Source organism: Panthera onca, chromosome A1, assembly GCF_046562875.1.
Source record: "Panthera onca isolate mPanOnc1 chromosome A1, mPanOnc1 haplotype 2, whole genome shotgun sequence".
In the NCBI taxonomy this organism is placed as follows: Eukaryota; Metazoa; Chordata; class Mammalia; order Carnivora; family Felidae; genus Panthera; species Panthera onca.
The window spans coordinates 222581800-222591739 of NC_138339.1; the positions used below are offsets into that span (position 1 = coordinate 222581800).

The window sequence follows — 9940 nt, forward strand, 5'->3', positions numbered from 1 at the left end:
GGAAACCAAAAACATTCATTTGACTTTCTTTATTGGGATATCCATTTTATTGCTGTGGTCTGGAGCTGAACCCACCATATCCTAGAGATATTGCCAATATTGGTCTTCTTGATGGCATCCCATAAGTTCCTTAGATTCAGTTCACTTTCTTTATCTTTTTCTTCTGCACCCCAGACTTGAGAATTTCAGATGTCCTATTTTCAAATTCTGTTGTGTTTTTTTTTTTTTTTTCTCTTGCCTGCCCATCTTTGCTGTTGCAACCCACTGGTGGAATTTCCATTTCAGTTATTGCACTTTTTCACTTTAGAATTTCTGTTTATTTCCCTTTTATAAGTCTTATATCTTTGTTGATATTCTCATCATTTTAATATATTATGTTCCTGATTTCCTTTAGTTCTTTGTCCATGTTTTCCCCTAGCTTTTTGAGCATATTTTAAAAAGTTGTTTTAGGGGGCACTTGGGTAGCTCAGTCGATTCAGCATCTGACTCTTGATATAGGCTCAGGTCATGATCTCATCATTGTTCATGGGATCGAGCCCCCTGTTGGACTCTGCACTGACAGCAGGGTCCCTCCTGCTCACGCATGCTCTTCTCTAAATAAATAAATAAATAAATAAATAAGTTGTTTTAGTCGTTGTTTAGTAAGTCCATTGCCAGCTTTCTTGGGAACAGATTCTGTTAAATTAAAGGAATTTGTCCCTTCAATAAGCCGTATTTTCCTGGGTTTGTTGTTGTCGTCCTCACTGAAAATTGGGCGTTACGTTATTATAACATGGTGATTCCGGAAATCAGATCTCTCCCCTTCCCCGGAGCTTGCTTTATTTTGATTATTAGAAACTGTGATCGCCACATTTGTTTTGTGACTTTTCCAGACTATTTTTGCAAAGTCTATTCCTTGCCGTATGTGTTCATTGAAGTCTCTGTTACTTTAGTTTGTGTTGAGCTAACACAGTTTGATAGAGATTTTCTTGCATACCAAGAGCTGAAAGAGACAAAAACACAGAGATAGAGATAGAGATAGAGATAGAGAGATGATAGAGAAAGAGATAGATAGAGATAAAGATAGAGATAGAGATGGAGATAGAAATAGAGGTAGAGATAGAAGTACCTGTGGGGGGGGGTGGGGGGTTGAGGGAGCATTCTCCGCTCACGGCCTTGGCAGATGGGCTCTCTGCAGGGTTACCGTTCCCTCGGTTAGTCTTGCTCTGAACCTAGGGTTCAGCTTAGGTGAAAGTTAAAGTCTTCTCAGACTTTTGTGAACATATGTCTTACCTGGGTAGGCATGTGGCTTTCTAGATTCCCTTATAGAAATAACTGCTTTTGAATCTCTTGGTTTCCCAGAGAGTCTTACCCCACTCTGTCCTCCAGGCCTCAGATGGTCTCTCGTATGTCTCCGGTGGGAATCTGTTACGTCAGGTGTGTACAGGTGTGTTTTCCCTGGTTGCTTTTATGAGCAAAGCCTGCAGCTCTTCTGGCCTGTGTTCTGAGTTAGGCGAGAAAGAGAGAGCAAGTCAGTCCTTCAGGAATCCCCAGCCGAGTTAGAACAGATGTACACAGTAATTTGCAGATAAGGTCTGCTCTCTCCCTCTGATTTAAAGAGTAGAACTGGGACCTGAATTTGCCACCACTTGAATCTAAGGCTGTTGCCATTTGGGCAAGGGTTTTTTGAGTGTTTTTTCCCCCATGATTGTATGGAAGAATATAAGCTTGGAGTTTTGGAGTCCAACATCTCCCTGATGTCCCATCACTATAATTTTCTGCATGCCAAAACTGCACTGAGAAGGTTATTTTCTCTCTGCCCTCCCGATACACCCTCACCTTTCCCTGTCCTAGTCTGTGTCCGGCAGGCTGATCTGCACAAACCATATCAATGAGCTCCCAGCCCCAGTGGGAGGAAAGGGAGGCGATGCATTTAATTCCCTTTCTGCAGTGGACACAATTTGGCCACATCTTTCCATCCAGTGTCACAGCTCTCCTCCAGTGACCCTCTCCCAATAACCACCAACCCTGAGATCTGTAACTGGCACATTTCCCTTCAGACCTGGGCGTGATGAAGTGCTTACCAATCGCCATCGCCTTCTGCTCTTGTAGTCCCAAGGTCCTTCACCATCCCTTGTGCATGTCCCTAGATCGTTCCACACCTTTGTAACTTATTCTTTTATGAACATTCCTCACTTACTCAGTTTGGGAGTGCCATCTGTTTCCTGCTGGAACTCCAAGGGACACACTGCACCATTGGCTGCTATTTCTCTTTTAGAGAAATGCTTCTGATTTTGGAGAAATGTGCTCAGATACCAGCAGATTCTGGAAGGTACTCTGGGTCAAAAGATAAGAATTCACTTTCCTGAACAAATGTGTAATATTCAGGAGAACGATACTCAGCTTGGGGTTCAGAAAATGTGTCTTATTAAACACACAGCCTTGGTCCTGTAATCTGAGATGTGAAAACAAACTTATGGTCCCATTTCTACAAGGCAAGGGCCCTAAAAGAAGACCGCCCTCCTTTGCGGGTGGGCGAAGCCATCTGCTGTCACGGAATCCTGTCCCAGGAGCCAGATCACCCCACCTTCCCCCAAACTGACAAGTGCCGAGCTGAAAGTACGAAGGGAGATATCGATTGTCTCCTGTGTCTAGAAAAGAGCTACATATGAGGCAAGATCAATTACATTAATTGCTTCTTCTCTGACTCATTCTCCTCACTGTTTACAGGACTTTCTTAAGCACAGACCCAGTGAAGCCATTTTCTCTGCCAGAAGGCTCCAGTGGGTCTTGGACCACGGGACAAAGAATGACAAATGCTCAGCAAGTGGGTGGCCGCTCCCACTCCTGGCTTGCAGGGCACACTTGTTCAATAAAGCTGCTTTCAGCAGGGGAAACTTTCCAGCGTGGATCTCCAGGTAGCCAGTACTTAGGCTGCTTTTCATTTCTAAGGTAAATGTATTGCCCCGCCTTGTCCTGGAAGATGAAATATATTCTAAATTCAGAAGCACAGCACTGCACAAGCTGGCCCCAGTCTTCCATTCTAGAGCCTTAGCATTTTTCCTCTTACCCTTTTGTGCCAAACCATTAGCCTTTTTTGCACTGTTCATAGCATAGATGGGGTGTTGGAAATATCTGTCTGTCTAATATTGATACGGTCCTATAAATTGAGTTTTTCTTTAAACACACAAACATACACACAGAATTTAAGTCTGAGCCAAATACATTTAGACTCTTGCAATAGCACCAGATAATGCTACAAAAATTAGTTTGTAGCATTTGCCCATACATTTATTTATGTATCTTTAAAGGGTGGAAAAAGCTTATTAGATGAAAAATTGGGAAATACATTCCTTATGGAGTGCCAGCCCAGTGTGCTTGTCACTGACTCTTCCAAGCAGGTGGCCTGATGGCCTTGGCCTCCTCCCTGTAGAGCGGTCAACACGTTCACACGTGAGGTCAAATCTTTTCTTAGCTGTACTTCAGCCGTCCAGACTGGAGCTCATTGTTTCTGAGACAAGCCCCAAAGCAAATAACAAATTCCTGCTGTTCTCCCAAGTTGTCTCAATTTTACCTCTCCTCGGAAAAGCCGATGACATCATTTATCTGCTGACTTTTTTAAGGCGTGAGCTTATTTAACACCCATTTACTGAATTCACATTACAATTTCAGCTTCAGTTTCTTAAATAGAAGAGGAAAACAAAAACAGGATCTTTACAATTGGAGTTAAAATTTTTATCTGTGTTAAGCATAAGAGACTCTTAAAAACTGAGAACAAACTGAGGGTTGATGGGGGGTGGGAGGGAGGGGAGGGTGGGTGATGGGTATTGAGGAGGGCACCTTTTGGGATGAGCACTGGGTGTTGTATGGAAACCAATTTGACAATAAATTTCATATATTGAAAAATAAAAAAATAAATAAATAAAAGAGCACCTACAAAAAAAAATTTTTTATTTGTGTTTACAGAAAAGAAATCAATTCTAAAGATAGACAACGATGAGCAACTAATCGGTGCGATGGAGATCATGGCAGGTGGATGTTCAAATGATTTTCATGCTACCATTGTTCACTGGGAGACAGTGCTGTGTGTCAGGACCAGGCTGAAAGCTGGGGAAGAGGCAGAGGTCAGAGGAGGCCACGGCACATCCTCTCAGAGCACACAGGCCTGTGGGGACAGGCGACATGTGCACAAATTGCTGTCACCCGATTAATTTTAAACTTCACTCTTTAGATAATATTTTCCAGCTCCCTTTAGTGAGCACTTAGTGTGCGATGGGCAATCATTATTTTACCTATGTCACTCAATTCTCATGGCAATTCTATAGTGTAGGTATTATTCTTTCCACTTCAGAGGTGATGAAAACTAAGCTCATAAAATCTGGATAATGTGAAGTTCAATTAGCTAATAAACCCATGCCGATAAGGAGCCAGAAATTAATGATTAAAGTTATATTTTTTTTTTGACAAACTCTGAAAACGCTGAAACATAGGAACACAGCCAAGGTTACAAATGATCCTAAAACCAAACTGTCAGCTCCTGGATAATTCTAGATATTCCAAATATGTGGTTGTCGGTAGTTGACAACCCAAAAGATATCTATCTATATCTATATCTATATCTATCTATCTATCTATCTATTTTTTTTTTTTTTGGTTCAGGGTAATTTCTTTACCCAAATCTTTTTTAAACAAATAAACCCACTGGAAAATATTTTCAAAGTCTTTTTTTAAGGCAGCAAAAATAAATTTAGACGCGGCAAAAAATAATTGTCAATTTTGATCTCAGCAGAAGATTTATCTTCACAAATAACCCAGGGTGGTATGTGGATGTGTGGCCAAAAGCGATAAGATTATAAAATATCAGCGAGAAACAGTCACAATAGTGGAGTCTGGGAGTGCAGATACTTTAGATTTGGCATATTTGGAATAGCTTTATTGTTATTATTGTTGTAACATATTCTGAAAGTGGAAACAGTGGGCGAGGACAGGATAATCCCATCGCTATGATGGCCTTTGGTTTCTCCATCACTTCCACGATGGGCACAAACTGTTTTCCAGTTACTTGCATTAAGACATTACAACTGTTAGAATTTGGAGAAATATGCCTCTCTTTCCTCGAAACTTCTCTGGGTGCCATAGAATGGGTTTTCTTGAGATCCTTTCACATACTAGGGACTGGGGTTAGCTACGGAGTGGCGCAGGGCTTGAGTCTTATACACAGTCTCGTTTGCATAGAGGCCAGAAGTGAGTAGAGTCGAAAAGAACTGGTGAACAAAACCTGAACTGGCTTCCAGCAGCTCCCTGCAGAGGCGCCCTGCACAAATGCCAAAAAGCAGAGTGGAGTCCGACTGGAAGATGGCTTGAGAGTTCTATGATTTTCTTCCATCAGGGAAACGTGGAAGCCACGGGCCAGAAGGCTCTGCAAAATGTCTGGGGAGAAGCAGATAATGAGGGGAACTTGACTTGCCCATATTAATTCAATCAGCAGAAACTGGAGGTTTTAGTCCAGGGTTCCAGACCTACCGGAAAGAGCAATCTCTGTGAGCAGATGTGTGCCTGTGCTTATGAGCCTGGAGGGGTGGTGGTGGGGCGGTGGGGGGGGGGGGGGGGGGGATGAACCTGGAAGGTGGGGACAGGGGTTCCAGTTTCTCCAGTGGCATAATGTAGTGTGTAAGCAAACTTGCTCCAGAAGTAGGAATTGCAGATGCAAATACAAAAACTCTTAAACCAAGGTGGTGGGAGGGAGGGAAGCAGTTGGTAGTTGTAACCTTGAAACAGGATTTATTTAACAGGATTTACCCAGTTTGTGTATGTATACATGTGGCCCATAGTGCAAAGAGACTAGAACATCAACTGGAAGCAAATTCAAAAATTCGAGTTCTACCACCAGCTGCGTGGCCAGGAGCATTTTGCTTCACTTTGTCAGCCTCAGTTTCCTCATCTGTAAAACAGAGATAGTCAACAAATGTAGTTTAGGGGCGCCTGGTGGCTCAGTCGGCTAAATGTCTGGCTCTTGGTTTTGGCCCAGGTCATGATCTCTTGGTTTCGTGAGTTCAAGCCCGGGGTCAGTCTCTGTGTTGACAGCACAGAGCCTGCTTGGGATTTTCTCTCTCTTTGCCCCTCCCCTCCTTGCACTGCTCTCAGTCTCTCTCAAAATAAATAAACTTAAAAAAAAAAAAAAGAATCCAGTTACAGATTTCTTGTAAGGACTGGAAGAAGAGATCAACATTGCCCGGTACTTAGTATTTCATCTCACTATATATTATAATGATCATCAAAGATCTACTTTGCATATTTAAATAATAAAATTTGCCCTTAACCGTACATGATTTGCCAAAAAGTCATTGTCTCTCTGTCTTTTTCTCCATTCCCTCCCTAGCTATTTCCTAGCATTGAAGAATTTACGTGGAAAGTCAAGAGCGTCTCATTTCCTAGAACTAAAGTAAGTACGTCCCCTACTAGGTTCCTGCTCACACAGTCTCAGAAGACCCTCTCCCGAAATCCCACCAGACCTTCTCCCAGGATGACCTAAATGCAGACGGTCAGCTGGTACTCCAGGTTCCAATCAGGGAAAACAACCGTACAACCTTCTACGGTAACTTCTAGAAGGCAGCCAGTCTCCTTATGAGCTTCTCTTTCACGGCACCTAGAACCCAGCTCTCGTGGCAAGTGTGAGTGTCGGTGAAGAGGGCCGGCAGCCGGGGAGAAAGGCGGGCTGGTGACAGCATTCTTCACCCGTGTGGTCAGAGTTCTTCCTGACCTGTGCAATCGCTTCTTGATGTTCCAGACGCAGGCCAGGAAGGCAAAAAGGAAGTGCAAGACACCATCGCACCTAGATTCCAGAAAGCTTTCGCTCCGTTTGGATCAACTTGAGAGGATGCGCTAATAAACAGGGTTTCCAGAGATCCTGGGAAGCAGCCCGGAGACCGGAGCCGGGGCACCTGGCGGGAGCTTCAGCATGCCTTCCTCCCTGGAACAGCGCTGTCACTTGGCACCGTTGTCCTGGCAAGTCAGCCCCGTTCACAGTCCCTCTGACTGGTCAGCCCTGTCCTTCCAGATATGCCTTTCTGACATCTTGCCTCCACGGTGCTGCTTTGCTGGAGGGGGGGTTCTCACCTGGGCCGTCACAGGGTCCAGCCTTCAATCAGGATGCTCCCCAGGTATTTCCAAATCACCAGGAGGAATGTGGGCTGTGCTCCAGGCCGATTCCTCCCACCCTCCTTCCCGTTCTTTCCTCTCTCCCTTCCTGTCTTCCTTCCTTTCCGCTGTCCTTTCTACCTTCCTGCCCCTTATTTATTGACTTCCTGCTATATGCCGGGCACTAAGAGTTTGTTAATTACCTGGGGGTTAGGCTGAGCTCTTAGATTTGAAGATGAGGGAAACAGTGTTGAAAGCACCTAAAGGAGAAGAAAATTTATGGGGTGTGTGTTGCATAAATGCCCTTCGCTAATCAGAAAGATTGTGAAATGATTTGGACTTGAATAAGTCGACGAAGGGGGCAGAGGGGCAAACGGCAAAGCTCGGAGACAGTAGGTGCAGAAAGAGTGATAGCGCAAAAATAAATCCGCAGTGCATATCAAATGAATTTGTGCAGTGCTCCTCCTGTTCATCCCGACCTGGGCCGGCGGCAAGGGGAACCGAGAGAAAAGTGGAAAAGATGCTCTGGGGAGGCGTCTTGCTTCGGAGCTGCTGACCGATACACTACGCGTGGATTCCCCGGGGATTTCCAGGCGGGTGGCTGTGGAACAGGCAGAGGTTTAGTGGTTTCCCAGGAAGGAATAAATTTCCTGCAGTGAATCACCCTGTGTCAAGGAGGATTTTTGTGACATCAGCTCCAAGCAGATCATCGAGGCTTTCCCACTCAAGAGGGCATTGGAGCATAACACCACCATGGCCCACACTTTATTTTTTCTTTCTTGTATTTTCCAAAGGGCCATTTGGACCAAAAGTGGCCTGTGGCCCCTGGAAACTCTGAGTAACGGCTTGGCATCTTCGGAATCTGTCTGTCGTGCTTTGTGGAAGAGTCTGGAAAGGTCTAGTTCTGTCTGGAAAACAAAACTCACGGTTGTTAACGTGAAAGTGTAACCCTGCTTCTTCCTTTTCTTCTAATAAATGCTGCAAACTTGAAATAGAATGAATTAGACCCCTTGGATATCCAGATATATCACTTAAAATCACTTTGCTTCTAGTGATCTAATTATATTAACTTTGGATTTTGGATGCACAGTTGCAACGCTTTGCAAGTATTTTCAAATCCTCAATATTTTCCTTTTTTATTCCCACTTTTATTTTTTTCAGTGAAGGCTAACGTCTTCCAGCCCCAGGCTGGTGGGCCCAAGTTCATCTCCGTGACTGACCCCATAATATTTACTTACATCGTTCATAAAAATACCCTGCATGCCAAAAGCTGCTAGCTGCAGGAAAATGATAAAATATAAAAATATTTAATCAGCCAGTGGGAATTCCCTTCCGCATTAATCAAAGGCTCTCTCAGAGGGCTCGCCGTGACCTTGGAAGGCCAGCAGCCCCAAGCCACACTGAAGGATACCAGCAGGAGGGAATGCCTGCTGGGAATCCACTCATCGGGGGTCCTTCATGTCTTCTGGAAAACACAGCCCGAAAAGAGGTTTTGGCTTCACTGTCAAGGAGCTCAGTGGCAGGTGTGTTGAGGCACCGTGTGGCTTTTCCATCGGGGTTTTTGTACCGGGTCGTGTCTCCTCCAGGGCCATCCCACCTGTGACACCTAGCCTGTTCCTCTCTCTCCCTACCTGCGGGGCTCAATCTGTTTCTCTCAAAGGGGCACTGTGAAGGCTTTCTTTCTCCTTTTTGATTTTTTTCTAGCTTTACTGAGATAGAGTCGGCGTATAATACTGTGTAAGTATAAGGAGTGCCATGGGATGATTTGAGACACACACGTATTGTGGAATGTTTACCACAATCAGGTTAGTTAACACACCCTTCAGCTCAAGTATGTGGAGGGGTTTTTACTTTTGTTAAGTTTATGTTGAGAGAGAGTGCGCAGGGGAGGGGCAGAGAGTGAGGGGGAGAGAGAGAGAGTCGCAAACGGGCTTCGCGCTGTCAGTGTGGAACCCGGTTGAGGCTCCGACTCCTGACCTGCCAGATCGTGGCCTGAGTCGAAACCAAGAGTGGGACGCTTCACCGACTGAGCCACCCAGGCGCCCCTGTGCAGGTTTTCTAGGAAAGCGTTGCGAGGCAAGTGGCCCGGGAAATGACGTGGTGGGGAAAACACCCCCGGGGGGGGGGGTGGGGGGTGGGGAGGAGTTCTGGATCCAGCCCTGGTTCCGCTGCTACGTGTCTGGACCAAGTCATCGCACATCTCTGGGAGTCAGACGTATCGGGGGTTTTCGGCTCCAGGTGTTCCAGAAAGTACCCCAAAGTTAGAGGGCGAGGGACTTGAGGCAGCTGGGCTCCTAGGCCCCTCCCCTATGTGCCAATCAACTCTGCCTTCTCAGTTTTTTTTTTTTTTTTTTTTTAATTTTTTTTCAATGTTTTTTATTTATTTTTGGGACAGAGAGAGACAGAGCATGAACGAGGGAGGGGCAGAGAGAGAGGGAGACACAGAATCGGAAACAGGCTCCAGGCTCCGAGCCATCAGCCCAGAGCCCGACGCGGGGCTCGAACTCACGGACCGCGAGATCGTGACCTGGCTGAAGTCGGACGCTCAACCGACTGCGCCACCCAGGCGCCCCTGCCTTCTCAGTTTTATATTTGGGATTCTACATGCTGTTTAATTCACAAAAATATCCGTATTAAAAACGAAAGTTCAAAAACCAGTGGACCAGAAAGAGTTTCCTATTCGGTATGCGTGTAATTTGGGGCTCAGTAATGTCTCAGACTCTGAGTTCCCTCTCCTTGGCGTTCCCTCCTAGAAGCTGGTCATAACTGGTTAGTTACAGCTGGTACCCACTAGACAGCTTCCCCAGGGGTGAGCGCCCCAGAG

The 9940-nt window shown here is 45.3% G+C and overlaps 1 long non-coding RNA gene across 1 annotated transcript; it reads left to right on the forward strand.

Moving 5' to 3' along the window:
- Nucleotides 1-5628: 5628 nt before the first annotated feature.
- On the forward strand, nucleotides 5629-8131 carry LOC132682142 (uncharacterized). Its single transcript, XR_009611501.3, has 2 exons — nucleotides 5629-6650; nucleotides 6767-8131. It is a non-coding gene; the product is annotated as an uncharacterized LOC132682142 (long non-coding RNA).
- Nucleotides 8132-9940: the final 1809 nt, after the last annotated feature.